Here is a 21811-nt window from a genome sequence, read left to right as displayed (position 1 = left end):
TTCAACCATGTGGGCTAAAGTCGGTGCTTTTAATGACCTGGTGCTGGAAATGGTGCCAACTCACCAAGAGTGTGGAAATGAGCAAAACCAGAATTGTCCCTGACTCCACAGTCTGGCCCGGGGAGCTGCCAGCCCCCATGAAGGGCACCGATCACATGTCATGCACTCCCACAAGGGCATCCTCCGTGGGGTGTCAGATGCAGCTCCGTGGCTTGGCACCATTCTTCTCTGGTGGCGTTTCCTTCCAACTCTGATGGCTCGAGCAGCGTTGTGGCATGTTCCACCATGCTGAGTGTCACACCTACCAACCGACAGAGGGTATAAAGAAAATGACCAGGAGCCAGCAGCTCTGGATGGCAAGGGTGGTTGGTCAGCAGAGGAGGCAGTGGGGCTTGCAGGGGCTGCCCAGGCCCCTGGTCTCAGTGCCTGTGTGCTCCCTATGTATGCTCCACATGGCGATACTCCCTGCCTGGCCTCAGCTTCCTCCGCCATCCGAGGCTGGGCACAAAGGGCTGCTTGGGCAGATTTTGAAGGAGAAAATGGGGCCCAGCATCAGAGAGAATGTTCCAGGCTGAGAAAGGGACACAATTTATTGGGGAATAAACTGATGGAATAGCATATCTGTTTCTCTCTCTCTCTCTCTCTCTCTCTCTCTGCTTTTTTAAAAATAAGCAAGCAAACTAATAAGTAAATTTATTCTGGTACAAGAAAATTTTGAAATCCGTGCAGTTTTTTCGTGGTAGTGTTTCCTATCAACACTTCAAAGAGCCTTTGCTTGACTGAATGGGTGGCACAACGGGACAAGGCTGTGGGTTACCGCTGGACGAGCCCTTATCCGCCCAGTCCTGGGAGTCCTGGGGGGACAGGCTGATGGAGTGGCAATTCAGAGCCATGGCTCTAGGCATCTCTGTGCCTGGGGGATGCTGCGTGATCACTGCCCCTGCATGATCGCTGCCCCTGCGTGATCGCTGCCGTGCGTGATCACTGCCCCTGCGTGATCATTGACCCTGCGTGATCATTGACCCTGTGTGATCACTGACCCTGCGTGATCACTGACCCTGCGTGATCACTGACCCTGCGTGATCACTGACCCTGCGTGATCATTGACCCTGCGTGATCACTGACCCTGCGTGATCACTGACCCTGCGTGATCACTGACCCTGCGTGATCACTGACCCTGTGTGATGAGTGACCCTGCGTGATCACTGACCCTGTGTGATCACTGACCCTGCGTGATCATTGACCCTGCGTGATCATTGACCCTGTGTGATCACTGACCCTGTGTGATCACTGACCCTGTGTGATCACTGACCCTGTGTGATCACTGACCCTGCGTGATCATTGACCCTGCGTGATCACTGACCCTGCGTGATCACTGACCCTGTGTGATCATTGACCCTGCGTGATCACTGACCCTGCGTGATCACTGACCCTGCGTGATCATTGACCCTGCGTGATCACTGACCCTGTGTGATCACTGACCCTGCGTGATCATTGACCCTGTGTGATCACTGACCCTGTGTGATCACTGACCCTGCGTGATCATTGACCCTGCGTGATCACTGACCCTGTGTGATCATTGACCCTGCGTGATCACTGACCCTGTGTGATCACTGACCCTGCGTGATCACTGACCCTGCGTGATCACTGACCCTGCGTGATCACTGACCCTGCGTGATCACTGACCCTGTGTGATCACTGACCCTGTGTGATCACTGACCCTGCGTGATCACTGACCCTGCGTGATCATTGACCCTGCGTGATCATTGACCCTGCGTGATCATTGACCCTGTGTGATCATTGACCCTGCGTGATCACTGACCCTGTGTGATCACTGACCCTGCGTGATCATTGACCCTGTGTGATCACTGACCCTGCGTGATCGCTGACCCTGCGTGATCATTGACCCTGTGTGATCACTGACCCTGTGTGATCACTGACCCTGCGTGATCATTGACCCTGCGTGATCATTGACCCTGTGTGATCACTGACCCTGTGTGATCACTGACCCTGCGTGATCACTGACCCTGCGTGATCATTGACCCTGCGTGATCACTGACCCTGTGTGATCACTGACCCTGTGTGATCACTGACCCTGTGTGATCACTGACCCTGCGTGATCATTGACCCTGCGTGATCATTGACCCTGCGTGATCACTGACCCTGCGTGATCACTGACCCTGCGTGATCACTGACCCTGTGTGATCACTGACCCTGCGTGATCATTGACCCTGCGTGATCATTGACCCTGCGTGATCACTGACCCTGTGTGATCACTGACCCTGCGTGATCACTGACCCTGCGTGATCACTGACCCTGCGTGATCACTGACCCTGCGTGATCATTGACCCTGCGTGATCACTGACCCTGCGTGATCACTGACCCTGCGTAATCGCTGGCCCTGGGCCACGCTTGCAGCAGCTGCACAGCTGGCACTTCCCAGTAGCCCTGCTCGTGGACATCAGGAGCCATGTGCAACGTAGGCCAGACACAGGGCCCTGAGCGTGATGGCTCATGCACACTTGGATGTCTTGTTGTCTCTGAGTGCACACGGGCAGTGCTCAGAGCAACAGTCTGCATTGCTGGGCCCTTCGAGGCTTCATGACGTGGCACACCTGGTCCCCACAATGTAGCATGCCTGGGCCCCAGGACTGTGGACACAGCCAGGCAGATCCCTGGGGAGAGGTGGACAGTAACCTCTGCTGGACCGTGTCTGCAATTCCTGGGACCTGGGGAAGTACGAGGAGGCACTGAGGGGGGGACTTGTGTGTGGGGGTTGGGGGTACAAGGAGGCACTGGCAGGGGACCTGTAGGGGGGGTACAAGGTGGCACTGAGAGGGGGACCTGTGTGTGGGAGGGGGTACAAGGAGGCACTGGCAGGGGACCTGTGTGTGGGAGGGGGTACAAGGTGGCACTGAGAGGGGACTTGTGTGTGGGAGGGGGTACAAGGAGGCACTGAGAGGGGACTTGTGTGTGGGAGGGGGTACAAGGAGGCACCGAGAGGGGGACCTGTGTGTGGGAGGGGGTACAAGGAGGCACTGAGAGGGGACCTGTGTGTGGGAGGGGGTACAAGGAGGCACTGAGAGGGGGACCTGTGGGGGGCAATGCATGAGCTCTTACTCTGGGCTCAGAGAATCCCACCAAGTTGTTCTGAATCACTTTAAGAATTCAAGTGGGTAAGCTGAGGCAGAGTCCCAGGCCCTCTGCCCAGCGCCTGTGCCCGGACAAGCACCGGCCACTTAGTACCAGGGGCAGGGTGGTCAGTGTGGCCAGGTGCCAGGTCCATCCCTCCGACTGTGTCGGCTTCTCTGCTCATCCGTGTGCTCAGCAAGCGAGTCCTCTGGGCTCCCTGCCCCGGCTCATGGCCTCGCAGGGCCGGGGCCCAGCAGCAGGCTGAGCTGAGGGAGGACCCGTCGGCCGCCAGCTTCTGTGGGCGCCAGATCCGAGGGCAGAGAGGTCCAGACTGCAGCGGCAGGTGGCGGGGCAGACGCTGGACCTCTCTGTGGTGTCACCGAGCGGAGGAGGAGGAGGAGCTGGCCGCCACGGGGCTGGCCAGGGACACCGCTTGGACAGGGAGTGCTCCCAGGGAGCCCGAGCCACATTTTTTCGAGAAGAATGTTGGACACCTCGGAGGCCAGGTATGCAAAAAGAAAACCTGTGGACACTGAGGCATTCATGGCAGGCGGCGGGGGCGTCTCCTTGGGCCCAGGTGCCTGGGAGAAGGGCGCTGCTGTTCGCGCGGGGCCTGGCTACAAGGGCTGCTTGTCCAAGCCCTCTACCGTCACCCGCAGCGGCACAAAAACACACATCAATGCGCCCTTCACTCCAGCCAGGCCGTCCTCCCGGTGCCGGACAGATGCAAATTTGCCGTTGTGCCTTGGAGACATAATTACAGGAAAAAAAACACAAGGACAGTGGCGGTTTGCACCAAGGACGTCTGACCCCTCTCACGCAGCTGGGCCGGTGCAGGGGGACGTCCAGGAGCGGCAGGCGGGGCCCAGCGCTCAAGGCCATGGTCCCTCTCCTCCCTGCCCCACGCCTGCCCTGGGCACTGCCCGGGACGCCTCCGCCCAGGCCCTCGCCCTGCAGCCTCCCGTGAAAGGGCCCATTCATGCGCCAGGCGCCTGGCTTGGGTTACGCTGCCGCTGTTTTCCTGTCCCGGAGGATTCCCGCCGAGCACCGTGCAGGCCTGTGTGTGTGAGGCAGAGTCGGGAGGGTTCCAGCTGAGGGCGCCTGTGGGTATGGTGGCTGCTCAGGGGTCCCTGCACGGTGGGGAAGGACAGGGGGGCAGGCAAGGGTGAGGCAGCCCAGCCACACTCAGGCATACGGCAGGGCTGGGGCTGGCACCAGCACACAGGGACACGTCCCAGAGGCGTAGGGCAATAAGGTTCATTCAGTCACCCCAAAGCCCAGAAGGACCGCCTACTCCTCTGTGGAGTGGGAGGGGTGCCTCTGCCGGGGTCCCTGTGCAGACTGACCATGCTTGGAGACACAGCTGGGGCCTGGCCAGCACCTGTCAACCCCCACACACACCAGGAAGTCCTCAGGCCTTAGACCTTCAATGTCCCTGCTGCACATCCAGCTGCCCAGAGTCCCCAGGTGCCACCAGGGAGAGCAGGCCAGTGGCACCATGGCCTCCTGGGCAGTGAGTGCCACACCACCTCCAAACCCCACAGCGCGGCCCAGCTCCACCTGGCACGGAGGAAAACTCAGAGTTGGTCACTTTCTAGACAGCCTCCCGTCTCGGACCCTACACCGCTGTCCCCTGCTGCCCTGGCTTCAGGGGGCAGGCAGCAGTGGAGGGTGCATGAGCGGTCAGTGGCCAGCACAGGCTCTCCCTGGCCTCCGTGTCCTCAGAGTGGGCACTGTGCAGCTCCAAGGGCTAAGCTGAGACATCCCTGTCCGAGGCCACTGCCAGAGGGTGGACCCACACCCAGGAGGGGGGGAGAGGCTGGGCCCTGGAGGGGCAGGAGGCTGTGGGAAGTGCGGTTGTCAGTCAGAGCTGGGGCATGCCCCCCACAAGGCTTAGTGCCCAGGCATCCTCCAGCCCCATCCCCACCTCAGGCCAAGGGCACCTCCGGGGTATACCCCTCACAGTGTGCTCACTCAGACAGCTGCCCCGGGAGAGGTGGCCTGGACTCCACCGGTCAGCCCTGGCAGCCAAGGGAGCTAAGGAGTGAGGGCCTGTCCTGGGGGTGGGGTGCTCAGGCCCCCATGTGAGCTGCGGTGAGGAGTCTGCCCTGTGGGCTGCAAGGGGCCTCTCTCTCCTGCACAGTCATGGTGGGCTGCCGGGAGGAGGGGCTCCCCTTGCTCGTGCTGCCACACAAAGTCGAGTTGCCCCAGGCTGGGGAGGTGTGTATTCCCTGTGTGTGCACACACATGTGCTCACATGACTTACACTTGTTCATGAGCACGTTCCCACATGCACACACACACACAGCAGGAAGATCCCTCCCACACACACACAGCGGGCAGACCCCCACATGCACACACACAGCAGGCAGACCCCCCACACACACACAGCGGGAAGATCCCCCCCCACACACAGCGGGAAGATCCCCCCCCACACACACACAGCGGGCAGACCCCCACATGCACACACACAGCGGGCAGATCCCCCCCCACACACACACACAGCGGGCAGACCCCCCCACACACACACACAGTGGGCAGGACCCCCCCACACACACACAGTAGGTAGACACACACACACACACACGCACAGAGCGAGCAGACCCCCACATGCACACACAGTAGGTAGACACACACACACAGCGGGCAGACCCCCCCACACACGCACAGAGCGAGCAGACCCCCCCACACACACAGTAGGTAGACACACACACACAGCGGGCAGACCCCCACATGCACACACACAGCGGGCAGATCCCCACATGCACACACACAGCAGGCAGACCCCCCCCACACACAGCAGGAAGATCCCCCCACACACACAGCGGGAAGATCCCCCCCACACACACACACAGTGGGCAGGACCCCCCCACACACACACACAGTAGGTAGACACACACACACACGCACAGAGCGAGCAGACCCCCACATGCACACACACACAGCGGGCAGACCCCCACATGCACACACACAACGGGCAGACACCCACATGCACACACACAGCGGGCAGACCCCCCCACACACGCACAGAGCGAGCAGACCCCCCCACACACACAGTAGGTAGACACACACACACAGCGGGCAGATCCCCACATGCACACACACAGCAGGCAGACCCCCCCCACACACAGCAGGAAGATCCCCCCACACACACAGCGGGAAGATCCCCCCACACACACACACAGTGGGCAGGACCCCCCCACACACACACACAGTAGGTAGACACACACACACACACGCACAGAGCGAGCAGACCCCCACATGCACACACACACAGCGGGCAGACCCCCACATGCACACACACAACGGGCAGACACCCACATGCACACACACAACGGGCAGACACCCACATGCACACACACAGCGGGCAGACCCCCACATGCACACACACAGCGGGCAGACCCCCACATGCACACACACAGCGGGCAGACCCCCACACATGTGGTTGCATCGTGCAGTCACAGGCACCCAGTGCAGTTTCCATGTGTGTACACCATGCCCTCACACCCGCAGTCTTTGAGATGGAGGCTTTTCTCTCCAGGACAGGGGGTGGAGATGGGAACACGGGGGCCCCACGCCTGGAAGCACAGGAAATCCAGATCCACGCCAGGGGGCTTGCTGGCCGCCGCCAGCTTTGTGGCGAGGGAGCTCCCAGGCCCCTCTGACCCCTAAGGAGGCCATGGAAACGTGATGCGGGAGCTGGGGGCCTTGGGGTGCTGGCTGAGGAGGGCGGGGGCGCCTCAGCCCGGGGGGGTCCCTCAGTCGGCTGGCAGCAGCGCCTCTGCCGGCCTTTGCCCTGGCAGTAACTACACACGGGGCTCCAGGAAGGAATGCCCAGGGGGCCGGGCCAGCTCTTTCACTGGTTTCTGTACCTCGCTTTACATGAGAAAGGTGCTGGAAAGGGGCGTGAAACCTGAACTTGTGAAGTTACAGTCCTGGAAAGACTGGCTCTGAAAGGACGCAGTGCACTTCTCAGGGCCGCTTCCTGCCCTGTGCGGGAGGAGACACCAGACTGAGCCCCGGGACCCCACCTCCCCCGAGGCTGCGCACTGGGCCTGCGCCAGCAGCCCCTGCACACCCGCCTGCGGGTCTGCAGGCAGGGTCAGCGCCTTTCCCAAATAGGTGATGATCTTTCCAGGGGCCCGCAGGGTGAGGGCACCGAATTAGGGGCCCTAGCATCCATTGGGCCCCTCCACTTCCCGAGCCCTCGAGTCTGTCTCCCGGCTGGGTCCCCACGCAGAGGCGATGCCGAGCAGTCCCCCCGTCTTCCGCGGCAGGAGCACGGCGGGGGCTGCGAAGCTGCAGCCGTCCGCTGGGGCGAGAACCCTGGCAGCCGTTTGAGAAGTTGTGCTTAGCCGGCGCTTCCGTCTCCGCCGTGGCGTGGGGCAGCAGCGGCACGCGTGGCGGGGCGGAGGGTGGCGCTGGCCAGGGAGTGGGAGGGGAACGCCTTTCCCACCAGGGGCCCTGCGCGCGGCGATGCTGCCGCGGAACACCTAGGAAAAGCGACGCTAAAAACAGCCGGGGGTGGGGAGTGGGGGAGGCGGGGGCGGAGGGGGGCGGCGAAGTTTGAAACCAAAGCCGGCTCGGGCCTCCTGGGGCAGCCCCCGCGGGCTGCCGGCCGGCATCCGTCCGGCCTTCGCAGCGCCCAGCCCCGTGGCCGCGGGGCGCTGGCCTGGCGAGGGCTCGGCGCGCGCGGACCTGGCCAGGGTGGAGGCGCCCTCCTCTCCTCCCACCCCGCCCGGAGCGCAGCGCGCGGCTGGGGCTCGGTGCCCGCCGGGCGGGCGGCCCGGGCGGGCCTGTGGTCGGGGATGAGGGCTGCGCCTCCGCGCCGCAGAGCGCTGGGGCTGCGCGGGCCGGGCGCCGCCGGCCCCGTGGCCGTCCCGGGGGCTCGCGCGTGGCTGCCAACGCGGCGGGTGGAGTGGCCGGCGGAGGAGGAGGAGGTGAGTGACGCGCGCGCACCACAGCCCGCGACGGGGCGAGCTGCACGGGCGGCGCCCGCCGGGACCCCGGGCTTGGGCGGGGGGTCGGGGTGTCACCTGGCTGGGCGCGCCCCGCAGCCCCCCAGACTGTGGTCGCCCCTGCGGCGGGCCGGTCGGGAGCGGCACTGCCAGGAGCTCCACCGGGCAGTTCCAGAGTGCCACCCAAGTGCGGGGCTGGAGTGGAGGCCGGGGAATGCGGCTCCTGTGTCCTGGCCGGGAGCGGCTCGCTTCCCCCAAGCCGGAGCTTCTGGACCTCGGCTCACTGGGCAGCTGCCGTGGCAGCATCTAGGGGAGGTGGGGGAAGGGGGCTTTCTGCGCGGAGTTCAGGGACTGCGCACTGCCAGGCTAGTGCGAGGGGGCCACGCCGCGCGCCCACCAATCCTCCCTGCTCTGACCAGCTCCTGACAGCAGGGGAATCTTGGGCGGAGGGACCCGCGGGGCTGGCACCCTCCTGGCAACAGCCAGAAGGGAGGGCAGTGGCACTACTGCGGACTTACTGGCCCCTCACACTTTGTCCCTGCCAGGGACAGCGAGAGGCTGGGCCGAGGCTGAGGTCCTTGGCTGCCTGGGGTCTGGCGTTGGGCGGTGCTGGGACCATGTAGAGACTGCCACGTGTTACTGTGTTTAATCCTCGCTCCCCAAAAGAGGCGGTTCCCCTTGGGCCTGATGAAGAGCTGGGGGTGCTGGTGGTGGCCGCTGCCGCCAGCGGGCGGCCGAGTCACAGGCAGCCCCCTCCATGTCCTGCTCAGATGGCCCGTGGTCCCCTCCTGCGGCTGCCTGGCCCGAACTTGGCTGGTGTCCCCCCACCAACACCTTCCTGAAAATACGTGTGATAAGCCCGCCAGCTGCTTGTGCCCGCTGCATGGGGGCCATGCTGGGGCTGGGGAGCCACCGGAGGAGGGCTGGGGGCGGGGGACACATATCCTGGTGCCCATGCCCAGTGGGCCTAGAAGGCCCAGACCAAGATATGACACTTGCCCCAGGCTGGGAGGAGGAGGCCAGGACGGGGGGTGCAGGCTGACTTGAGAGGCCCCCTGCAGGGTCTCCACCCAGGAAGTGGAGACCTGGGGAACCCCACTTTGGGCTGCCCACTCCCCCCTCTGGTGTGGGACCAGTCCGTCCCAGGGCCTCAGGGTCAAAGGGGACTTAGAGGTCATGAGCTGCAGCCAAGTCATCTTGTGTAGGCCCCATGCTGCTTAAATGCTTCCCTCAACGGGGGACTCACCCCCATCACAGCTCATGAGAAAGCTGCCTGCCAGGCCTGCTGCCCACGTGCCTGGTCAGTGCTGGGCCGATCGGCCAGGCACCGAGCTCCTGACATAGCTGTGTTGCCCTAGAGGATCTGCCAGAGAGGGGGGTCCTCTCCATGCCTGCAGCGCTGCTCCTTCTGGGGGGCCCCTTGTGTCTGAGTGCAGGGAGGACTGGATGCAGAGCCCAGCCCTGCTTCCTTGTGGTGCCACAGCCAGCGGCGCCCACAGCTTCTGCAAGCCTGTGCCTGGAACAGGAGGTACCGCTTGGACAAGACCCCACCCCTCGCTGGGGCTGTTTTCTCATTGGAAAAGTGGGGGCCCCAGGGATTCACGGGTCTGCCTAACAGATGTGGTGCCCATGGCACAGCTAGGCATGTGTGGGGTGCAGTGGTTGGGAGTGCCCCCAGGGATTCACAGGTCTGCTGATAACACAGTGCCCATGGCACAGCCTGGTACAAGTGGGTACAGTGGTGGGGAACCCCCTCCAGGAATTCACAGGTCTGCTGATAACGCAGTGCCCATGGCATAGCTAGGCATATGTGGGTGCAGTGGGGAGGGTTAGCAGGTGCTTTTTGCTTCAGACCCTGCAGGGTCAGAGGAGGGGTGGGAGGTACCAGCTGACAATAGAAGTGAAATAGGTACGGGGCAGTGCCATGCGCGGAGGTTGCCACTCTGCCCTCAAGAATGGTTGGTCTGCCTTGGCTCCAGTTCCCTCCGGAGGGGCCAGGCAGGAGGGAATGAGGCACCCCGGCGGCTGCTCACAGCACTGCCTGTGCAGTCCCACCCACCTCCTGCCGGGACACCCACCAGAAGGACTCTGGTCTCCCCCAACACCGCCACCTTCGTCACTGGACTCCCACCTCCGCTCAGACCACAGGCCCTTCCTGGAACCATAGCCTAGTCTCTGAGCTAGGCACAGCTGAACCTCAGTGCCCACCATGGGCAGCTACCCAGCCACAGCTCCATGCTGCAACCAACTGCTGAGTGAGCCACACCTGTATGCTGGCAGAGCAGTCCCTACCCCGGGGTGAGTGGGGGGGGCGCCTATGCGCCTGTGGTGGCCTCCACGGGCCTCTGTCAGGCTCCCTGTCCAGTTAACCACAGTGGCTGTGGCTGGTGTGACGGTCACTGTCCCCAGGGGCTGCTGCCCCCAGTCTTGCACCTCAGTTAGCAAGGCGCCTGCCTTTCCCATGTGTGGGAGAGCAGACCGACACCATGGGTCAGGTCGTCCACTGTCCCCGGACACTGCCAGGTTACCACAGACCCAGGTAGCACTGTCCCAGGCCCTTGAGGCAGCCAGAGCCCAGCAGACGTCCGTGTGAGCTGGATGTGGGCTGTCGGCCTTGTTCCTGGCGCTTCACAGGCAGCCTGTCACGTGAGTGTGCTGGGAACTGCCCCCTTGCCCCAGAGCCGAACCTTCTGTCATTTCCGACTTGGGATTCCCTCCTTCGCTATCGGGTGCTGTCGTCCATCCAGGCTGCCACCGACCCCTAGCATTCATCGGGGCCAGCATCATTCACACAGCCCCACACATGCCATGCCAGCCAGGAGAGGTGGCCATGGGCAGCAGGACCGACAGGGACACGGGGGTGGGGGGGTGGCGCTGGGAGACCGAGTTCCCGCCTCCAGATGCTGCTCAAAGCTGCAGCCCCACCTCCTTGCCCATGGCCAGTGGCCGCACTGGCAGGCATCTGGGGGCGCACGCCCTAGCAGGGCCAGCCGTGGTCTTCCTTGCCCGCACATGCTCTGGCTGACTCACAGAAAGATACTGCTGTGGAAATGCGGTGGTTCCGGGGTGCAGGACTGGAGGGGGCGCTTAGAAGTTGAGGCCTGCCTGGCACATCCTTTGCTTGGAGCCAGAGGGGACCGAGCCACTGCCACCTGCGGTGCTGTGACTATGGGACAGAGCGCCACCATGTAGGGACTGGCTGCCCAACAGGAGATGAATGAGCTTGACCTGTGGCCAGTGCTCCCTCCCCTGCAGTCCCAGGAGGCCATTCCAGCGCCACCATCCCGGCTCTGCTGCACCATGTGTCCATGTGTCCTGGCCCGGGCCTGCTCCCCAGCCAGGTCCCAGCCAGGAGCCAGACAGATCCACATTCATGAGAACCGGCGAGGCTTCTCCCGGCTGGGCACGGCTGTGGCGGAATGTGGCTGTTAGCCACGGTGGCCCTGTGTAAACAGAGCCTGCCCTGCAGCCACTGGATGTAGCCACCACTTGGCACTGCCCTGGAAAGCTGCAACATGGGCTCCACTCCTGCAGCAGGGCAGGGCAGGGCAGGGCAGGGCAGGGCAGGGGCGGGCCTGGGCAGCCCCACCTCCCAGGACTGGTTTTCCACCAAACTGCCCCGATGTGGGGATCTGAGATAGGTGGCCAACCTTCCTGGAGCCGTGAGGGACAGTCCAGCACGCCAGGCACCCTCCACCAAGAGCTGGGGTCCTGCCAGGAACCCTGACGGAGTTGTGCAGAAGGCCCGTCCACACGGACAGCATTGGACGCGCTGGTCCGACCCTCAGCCTCTCCAGCGCTGCCCGACTCCCCGGGCACTGCTGGACATAGGCTCCACGTTGACCCTGATCCTGGGTGGCCCTTGGGGCTTTACTTGGGTCCCATCCTGGGGTACTGCCTCCTGTTGCTGACACCCAGGGCCAGGGGAGGCCTAGCAGGCTGCCTGGCCCTGTGGGGCCTCAAGTGCCATAGGCCACACAGCGCCTGACTCCCCGCTACCCAGGTCAGTGTGTGGCCGTGGCCCACGTGTCTGGAGCCCCACCTGCTAGGGACACAGGCGGTCACCACCTCTCCTCTCAGCTGTCCTGCCGTGCATGTGAAATCGGGGCACACTTGGCTGTGTGCCCTCCAGGGTGGCTGAGGGCCCGGCTCCCTGCTCAGGCTCTGCACACGGGGCCCCTTTCTTGCTGCTGCCGCCCCAAGGAGCCTGATCCGTGGCCCACAGGCTGAGACCGGGGAGGCACGGCCCGGAGCAGGGCGCAGTGCTGCTGCCACGTGGGGGTCCCCGTGCTGGCGTCTGTGGCTGGATTTGTTATTCTGATGACCGTAGTCACCATTGTGCTCACTCTGCTGCATCCATGGTGCCACACGCGTGCAGATCCAGCACCCTGCACGCAGACAGAGGCTGAGGCAGCAGGGCGTCACACACGAAGCCCGAGAAGGATGGCCTTGGGTCTCGCAGCCACTGGGCAGAGATGTGTCACTGTGGAGCAGTGTGATGTCACACAGCAGAGGACGTGGTGTGATGCTTATTATCTCAGAAAGCGACAGGTTAAAATGGAACCTGTGTGTGCACAGGTGTCTTACATGTTCTGGAAGCCATGCTGCCAGCAGGCCAAGAGGCAGGTGAGACTGTGTGACGGAGCGTGTCCAGAACAGCTTCAAGGCAGACAGGACAGGAAGTCAGTGAACAAATCTAGATTCTCTGACACGCTGCCTGGGAAGGCACAGGGGCTGTGCAAGCTCCCGGCAGCCGTGCTGCTCTCCGTGTCGGTGGCTCAGCCCCTTGCCTGTGCACCTTGTGGTTGTGAATGTCCCACACAGCCCAACCCCCACACCTGAGCCTCCTGATGTCTCAGACTCCTCCTTCTCGGAGATCTGGTCCTAAGGGCAGGGCCTGGGACCCTGGCTCAGCCTCCCTGGGAGCCAGGCTTGTGGGGGTGACCTGGACCTTCCTGTACTCATGGCAAGCCCAAGCTCACTGCCTTAGCCTCCTGGCTGGCACCTGTACTGGTGACAGCATCCTGTGGCCACACACAGCTCACACTCCCAGGCCCCATCCAGCTCACCTGGGAGACCCCTGGTTCTCCCATTGATCCAGCTCTGACCCTGCGCATGCTCTAAGCAGACTTGCCCTCACGGCAGTGCCCGGGCCCTCCCAGGCTTCTCCGTTTCCCCTCCCTCTGAGCATTTGCTATGCACACGCCCGGCCCTGGAGCAATGCCACCAAGCAGAGCCCCTGGGTGCCGGGGCATGGACGTGGGGGTAGATTCAGGCACGGGTGGCTGGGCCAGCCTCTGCCATCTCGTAAACATCTGGCCACAGCTGGCAGGAAGGTGACCTTGCGGTGCCGCTTGCCAGTCTATAAATACACCACGGACCTCCCAGCGGAAGGACAGCAGTCGTGCCCAGCGGCACAGTCACTGGCGCCAAGGAGAGCCAGGCTCCCTGCGGGGTCAGCCTGGGCCCTTGCATCTGACCATTATCTGAGCACTCTCACGGCCTGCCCAGCATCAGGCAACCACATTTAGCTCTGGGCAAGGCTCCCGAGCCACGCAGCCCGCTCTTCTTGGCTGTTGGCTCTATGTTTATGCCAGATTGGTGCCTGGGGAATAATTAGAACCCCCCAGAGGGGCCTGTTGGTGGTGACAGCAGGTGCCTTCGGCCTAAGAACTGTCAAGGGGAGAGCCAGGTGGGCTGGGCTGTGAGCAAAGCTAGGAGGGGCTTGGAGTTGGGCCGGCAGGGCAGCTGTGCCATGGCACCGTGAGTCCCACCTGCAGGGTCAGTCTCTCAAAAGTGCTTTGCAAGCCGCAGGCCAGGCTGTGTCTGGCAGCTGCTGTGGTCCCAACAGGAAATGGAGTGGATGCCTGTTCACACAGCTTAGGCACGTGCGTCCCCCACCAGGAGCTGCACAGGGCTCATGTGCACATCCACACCCCCTGCAGAACCGTGGCTGCCTACACGTGGTTCCACGTGGGTCAGAGAAGCTGAGTAGAGGCTGTACGTAGGTAAGAAGTGCAGGCTGCAATGCCTCCTGGTTGTTCCCTGCCAAGACTCCCCTCGTGGGCTCCCCTCGCCATCGCCCGCCTGGGGACCTTGACCCGACCCCTACCTTCTCCCTGGTACTTCTTGCACAGGTCATGACTGGGCTCCAGGCTCCTTGGGACACAGCCGGGAGCCTCACTCTGGGCATCCCCACCCCTACTTGTCAGCCTCGGGGGTGGGGGAGGCGCTGTGTGGGCAGCACAGAGCTGGGCGCCATGCTGCAGGCCCCACGCTGGCCTCAGGATGCGTCCTGGGTGTGTTCACAGCACCTGCACTTGTCCCTGGGAAGCTCATTGCCCAAGGTCTGCAAAGCAGCCGGAGGGGAGGTTAGCTCCATCGTGCAGATGCCGATAGACAGAGATGCTGACCGCCATTCAAGCCTTTCAGGACCACCCTGGCTGCCCGCAGACCGGGCAGCAGCTCAGCCCAGGGCCCCTTGGAAGCCCTGCTGCCACTGTTTCAGGACCAAATACCTGGGACCTGCAGCCTGGCCGGGGGTTACAGTGACTCAGTGGCTCATCAGGCCAAGAAGCACAGCATCAGCTGTGCACGTGAGGCCCCAGCCAGGCCTTGCCCTCGCTCTGCTGCCACTGACCTGGGTGTGCACACACCCTGAGCCCTTTGAGGTTGCCCGCTAGGCTGGTGCTGCCAGGAATCAGGCCTAGAGAGAGAAGCCACACTTCCCTGCCTGCCTTTAAGGTCCTGGGGGACCTCTGTCCACTGGTCCCATCTCCCGCTGGACGACCTAGAGCAGTGCATTTGACCGGAGGATGCCGAGGCAGGGCATCAGCCAGTCCAGCTGCCCAGGCTCTGTCAGTGAGAAGAGAAGGCTAACAGCCAACCCAGCAGGACATCGGAGCGGGAGGTGTGCGGAGCCAGGGGCTGAAACCTCCTCAGGCCCCAGATACAGGAAGGAGGGGCGCAGGGAGCTAATGGAGCCTTCTGGAGTCAGGACCATGGAGGAGGGAGGAGCCAGGCGGCTAGCCAGACCAGGAACACGCCTTGGGCAGGCAGGCCGTGCCCCTGCGGTTCCCCAGGTCTGTCACCTAGCTCTGTCCCCTGTCCCACTCAGGTGTCTCAGGGCAGGGGTCCACTGGGTCTTGAGCTGCCTAAGGCTGCAGTGGGCAGCCCCCTAAGACAGGAACTGGTGCCTCCCACCCTCAGGCCGGCCACTCTAGGCCACGCAGCGGGAGCCTCTGCCTGCGAGGGTTATCTTGAATGACAGGCGCCCGTCATCCTACGCCATTGCGCTCACAGGCGTCCCCAATGTGCGTGACAGTTCCTCTGGGATCACTTAGGCTGGAAAACCAGCACGTTCCATGGCAATTCTTGGGCTAAGGCTGTCCCCCATTACCTATCCTCGGCCCCAGGCGTGGATAAGGCCTATGCCACCCAGGGACACCCACTGGGTCTGCTCTTCCAGGACCCCAAGGGAGACCAGTGGGACCTGGTGTCAGGGGCTGTCATGTACGCTGACATCACAGGCCTTGCTATCTACGCCCGAAGCAGCAAGAGACAGGCAGCCCCAGCCCTGGCCACCCGGCCCCAGGCCAACCCTGGCAAAGCCCAGAGCCAAGGTGGCACCGCCAGGAAGGGCTTAGCAGGCCCAGGAAGCTGCCCTCTTCTGAGGCCCAGAGGAGGGACTGCCGTATGTCCCTGTGTCTGCTGCCCGCCCATCCTGTGAGCCAGGCCCACCCCTGTGACATTCCCATGCAAAGCCTCTGCCCATGGGCACACATGGGTGACTGTGCTCACGGGGTTCCTGTAAGGCGGGGGCAGCACAGACCCCGGGAGACATGACGGGCCAGGCTGGGGGTCACAGCCACGCTGGACCTGGTCCAGCCGGATAGGGTAGGGTCAGCCACCTCCAGCAGAAGGGGCCAGAAGGGAGGAGGAAGCTCGGGGTAGCCAATGTCCCCCGAGGACCCAAGCCCTGCTGACCACCCCTGCCTCACCCGTGTCTCCACCGGGCAACTTTGGGCCATTGGCATCTGGGTCTTGGGGCACCACTGTTTGGAAAGTCTGGAGAGAGAGGGCAATGTAGCAGGGTGATGGTGTGGCCTCTTGGGTGGAGGCAGAGCTGCCCAGCCTCTGGGAAGTGCAGGCGAAGCTTGGGGTCTCCAGTCCCTGAGATGAGGCCGGCCCAACCCCCATCCTGCCTGCTTGGCCCTGCCCCGCTCCGGGTCCAGGCCGCCCACGCTCCCTCTTGGCCGTGCTATGGAAAAGCCCCTGACGCTGAGTAACTGGATGACTTCAGCGCCTGCGCCCCACCCCCAAGCGCCCCCGTGTCGGAGCGCCTTGGCGGCCAGGGAGCGCTAACGTGGCCACGCGCTGCTCCACTCCCAGGGCTTTAAGGCAGAGAAATGAAAACCAGCTGAGATGTGGCCTGGAGGTTGTGGGAGCCAGGAACACGTTCACAGAGTTGGAGGGACCAGTTCAGAGCCCTAACCTCGAAGGCCCTGAAGTCATGCCCGCCCAGGCCTGGCCAAGCCCTCAGTGCCAATGAAAGGCCCACAGCCATGGTGGGCAGGCTCCTGTGGAGCTGGGATGACTCCATCCTGTGGGTCTATGGAGCCATGAGCCCCTCACAAAGATGGGGGAAAGGGGAGGTTGGTGCCAGCCGTGCCCCCACTGTGGAGACCAGGGAGCCGCTCACCTGCCCAGGATCAGTCCTCTCCCTTAGCCCAGGCAGGCACCCGGCTGCCCCTGCCATCCATGCCCATGGTGGCCAGGCCCCTGGGGACTCTGGTTTCTGTTCTTCTCTGAACCATCAGGGGCAGCATCATTTTGGTACCCTGTGGAGGGACTGACTGGGAATTTGAAAAACCTAAGGTGTTGGGGAGGAGACAGAGGGGCGTGGCCACCAGTGAGAGATGTGGCCCTGGAGGAGTTGCAGTGGGCTCTGCCATGAGCATGTTCAGCAAGCACTAGCAAAGCACTTCCAGAACCTTCCAGAACCTTCTCCACATTCCACCAGTCTTCCAGACCCACTTGGTCTCTGTTGCTCACTCTGGCCTCTCAAACCTCCCCTGCCCTCCCCACCTGGACCCATCTCGCTCTGACCTCCTGCTGGATCTGAGTCCAGCCCCCGCCCTCCACCAGGAACCTCCCCCAGCCCCACATGCTCCCACATATCTGTACGGCTTCTCTCTGTCCCAGCCCTGGCACGGTCTCCTGGTGTGTGACCCCCTCTCTGGGCCTCACCAGGCCCCTTGCCAAGGTAGAATTTTCCTGCTGCAGTAGGGTTTCCAGAACCCTCTAGAACTTTCCTGGGTGCAACAACCCTGTACTCCACGGAGGAGCCATGAGGTTTCGGGTCACAGCTGACAGTGTCCCGGCTGGAGCGCCTAGGCTGCCGGTCTTTGGCATGGGGCTCTGGCCACACTCGGCGTTTGCCGGCTGAGTGAATGGGAGAACGGACTCCACGAGGCAGGGACAGAACAGACCGGTACCGCCAGGGAAAGGTCAGCCACAGCTGCCCTCGGCATGCTGCCTCTTGCTTTCCTCAAGTACATTGCCAGACTTTCAGACCCTCCACGAGATGGTCATGGGAAAATGGGAGGACAGGCCAGGTCAGGAGGCTGGGCCAGGCCACACCCCTCAAATGACAGCCCCGTGGTGGGCGGTGGGCGCAGCCACACGCAGAAACGGTCAATTACAGGCCTGCACAGAGAGCCTGAGGAAGGGCCGTGGCCGCAGGTGGGTTCCCGGCGGCCCCTTCTCTCTGTCCTGGGCATTGTCTCCTTGTGGGAGGAGGGAGCACTGAGCTGAATGGGGCCTGGCTGGCCTCAGGAGGAGGGCCACAGTGACCACCCGCCATGTGCACCTGCAGCCAGATGGGGGCAGGGCACGCACGGGAGGCTTGGCAGATGTGGGTCCTTCCGGTCCCCCGCTGCCCTCGGATGTGGGCCGAAGGCTCAGAGTCCCCCCATGAGATGGGGTGATGAAGATATGTCACAGTGCCAGCTGCAGTCAGGAGGGCAGGGGGCCAGAGGGACATGTGCCTGCCTCCAACAGCAGCCCAGTTTCTGGTAGCCACACGGAGAGTGTGGGGCCGGCTGGACAAGCTGTGGCGGAAGGAGAGTAGCTAAGGAGGTCAGAGAGAAGGGTCTCAGGCTGGCCCTGCAGCGTATGGACAGCCAGGCTCCGTGGCCTTGCTTGAACACATGATGGCACGGGGAGGGTCCCTGCCACCTCAGTGAGCTTGGGAGAAGTCACCTCCCTGCTCTGAGCTCGGTCCCCACTACCCGCACCTGAGTAATGTGGGAGCAACAGAGCAAGGTCCTTGCTGGGGTCTCCAGAGGGGTAGCATTGCCCACCCCATCCTGCACCCCCACTTCAGGAGACAGACTCTGCCTTGCCCTCCCCTAGACTCCACTCCCTGCTGGTTCCCAGTGAAGCCTGCAGAGCCCTGACCAGAGAGCAGTGCTGGGGACACCCCCCAGAGCAGACTCCCTCTGCAGGTGTCCGCGCCTGCCCCAAGCCCAGCCCCCATGCCCACGTGGCAGCCTGCATGCCCTCCAAGGGCATCTTCTCATCTGTGCACTGAGCTGGACGGTCGCTTCCTTCGCCTGGCAGCAGGAAGCACCTCCCACGTGTCTGTGGGAGCCAGGCAGGGCCTCGGAGGGTCCTGCTAGCTGGCAGCAGGTGCACCGCCCCTGGGATGCCTCAGCAGGACTGTGGGAGCTGGCAGCCCCGCCTCCGCTAATCTCCAAAGAAGAATTAGGCTCGCTTCTAATTGACAAAGGAGCTGATGGGATTGTGAACCCCAGGATGGTAGGGGAGTAATTAGCATGGCTACCAGGCCTCCTAGGAAGCTCATTAAGCTTGTCACTCAGGAAGCAGCTCTTAGAGCCGCTGCTGAACAGCCTGCAAGGCCCATTCTCAGGTGAGGCCTAGCTGAGATGAGCAGCCTGTGAGTCCGCCGGAGGTGAGCAGCTCTGGGGTCTCAGTCAGCACAGGGAAAATCAAGTGGCCACAGCCCACTGCCCGCCCCACCCCGGCCCGGTCACCTTGGTGCTGTCACTCTTGGCGGGACTGGCTGGGTAGAGAGGAGACGGGCTCCCCCACATCCATGGGGTTGAGACAAGAGCTGCTTCAACAAGGGCCCTCAACACCCACACACGGGTGGTTCTGGGGGCGGTCATGCTTGACTGCCTGACCCCAGGGGCCATCACCTCAGACCCCTCTGGAGCCAGGTCTGCAGCTGTGCTGGGCCAGGGCTAGCCGCATGAGTCACAGCCTATCTCACCACTCAGACTCCCTCTCGGCCTGGTGGGTCTAGCGTAGGTCTGGCCTTGCGTCCTCGGCGTGCTCACAGTGCCCCCAATCTCAGCGTGTGGACTTGGTGAACCAACCCCTCTCCAAGCCACCGTTCCTGTCCGTTCAGTCCAAAGGTGCTCCAGGGACCCTCGTTCTGTAATATTCCAAAGCAGAACTGCCCAGCAGGCTGATGGTGAGGAAAATGCAGGCTATAGTTTCCTGGTAGGCTTGTGGAAACAAGGGCCCTGCCTCTGTAGGCACCAAGACCACTCAGCTGCCACGTGAACCACCTAGCAGTCCCCCATGGGGAGTCTGGGGGCTCCCCGTGCCACTGGGAAACTGCTGGTGTCTGACGGCATCTGGCGTAAGCTGTGCTCCCAAGGGTACACAGCCACCCTGCGCTCAGTGGCTCCAGACAATGCAGGGAAGTGGGGACCGATAGCTGCCTCTGCACCCCAGTAGCAATGAGGCTGATCCGCCGGGCCCCCGCTGTCTTCCAGAGCACGTCAGGGTGGGTACGTGTTTGCTCCCTGCCCAGCATGGCACCTCAGCTGGCGTGCCAGAAGGTGCCATCCTGGCCTGAGGCTGTGAAGTGGCTGTGGGGCTTCCCCAAGGCAGCAGGCTGAAAGGGACAGAGACTTGGAGCAGGGTGGCCTTGCTCTCCGTGCCTGGGCAGGCTAGAGAAGGCCGCGTGGGTGCCAGCAGGGAAGAGTGGAGGGGACTTTCCAGGAGGTGCCTGCATCAGGAGCGAGCTGTACCCTTGGGCATCAGACTTTGCGCACAGCGCAGCTGGCAAGCAGGTGGCCGGGGCGTGCGCCGTACCCTGTGCCAGCCACCCACAGAGCTGGCGGACAGTGGTCATGCCTTTAGTATGAACCCCATCCTACCCCCCCGCTGCCACTTTAGCTGGTCTCTGTTCTGTACCTTGTGAGGGTGGGATAGACAGACACCTGTTTCAACCCAGCCCCCACCTTTCCCAAAAGTAATTAAGATAAATGTGGCTGATAATTTGTGCCTTCCGGGTTGTATCTCAACTATAACTTTCCCTGTAGCAGTTTATCTGAGTGCTTGGTGACGGATGGTTTCCGAGCAGAGCGGCCACATTTGAAGCTCCAGGAAAGGGAAGCGTACCTGGACTGCCTTTCACCAAGCAGTTGGCAAGGCTGCAGCCCCAGGGCTCCGGGCCGGCCCGCCCGCTGGGGAGCAGACTGGGGGCCTGGGTGGCGGGGGACAGCACCCAGGGCAGCAGCAGCAGCGGAGTGGAGAGCCAGCAGCCCAGGTCTGAGTCAGTACCTGAGCAGACAGAGCTGGGCCCCAGGGCAGGACTGGTGCCCTCCCAGACACCAGGGCCACAGGGTGCATGCTAGTCCAGGCTCTGCCCTTCAAGCTCATGGAGCAACCGTGGTCAACTGGGGGCCTCTTGGAACCTCAGCAGCACCTGTTTCCTATTTGGGGCACATGGCAAGGCAGGGCCCGTGTACCCCAAGCACTGTGGCTCATTCCTCCCCCATGCTGGACCTGAGGGACCCGCCACAAGGGTTAGGTGGAAGCCAAATGGCCAGGAGGACCCTCTAGTTCCCCCTGCTGGGCCCCCAGGGGCCATCATGCCAAGTTCCCCTGCCCAGGACCCTGTCTGCCCCCTCCAGCACGGTGAAAAGTGGACAGCATGTCCCCGTGGTTGCAGGGCCACTCGGGCTGCATGCTCGGGGCAGCCACTGAGACACATTGTCAACAACTGGGGCCAATCAGCACCCATACTTGCAGGGGTCCTGGCCAAGGAGAAAGAGGCTGAGGGCTTGCTGGGTGCTGGTTGGCCTGACATGGCCTGGGTGTGCTGGCCACAGTGTTCTCACTCGTGTGGTCAAGCTGTGATGGCCACCACACCGAGCCCGGCGTAGGCCCCATGGCCAAGCGGCAGCAGAGCCAGGAGGGGAGCCCTTGCAATCTTGGGAGTGGGTGAGCGTCAGGAAGCTGGCACGGAGCAAGGGAGGTACCCGTGCAGAGGGTGCTGGGGCAGGGGCTCCGAGGTAGACAGTGCAGGCCAGTGAGAGGGGCGAGGAAGAGGGCAGCACGGGGGGTGCCCGCACCCCTGCCCCTCTGCCGGGTCTGTTGCCCACTGTCTTGAATTACCTGAGTAGCGAGCCATGTTTGTGGCAGAAAAGGAGCCGCTGGGGGAGCTTGCTGGAGCGGGATCTACGGGATTGGATCACCCTACTTCAAAGGCACCCCTCTCCCTCGCTGAAACCTGCACCTCCTGGGGTCTTGGCCAAGAGCGAGCTGGAGGAGGGCCCAAGAACCAAGCCAATGCTGCCCCTGGCGAGCACCTTGGGGTGCTGCGGACCAGCATGGGGCTGAGGAGAGCTGGGACCCACAGGCCAGGCAGCCGGGCTGAGTGGGGCCTCCGTGCCCCTGTT

This window comes from Ochotona curzoniae, unplaced genomic scaffold (genome assembly GCF_017591425.1).
Source record: "Ochotona curzoniae isolate NIBS_2020 unplaced genomic scaffold, NIBS_Ocur_1.0 contig_3622, whole genome shotgun sequence".
Taxonomy (NCBI): domain Eukaryota; kingdom Metazoa; phylum Chordata; class Mammalia; order Lagomorpha; family Ochotonidae; genus Ochotona; species Ochotona curzoniae.
Note: the sequence above shows the minus strand (reverse complement) of the source record.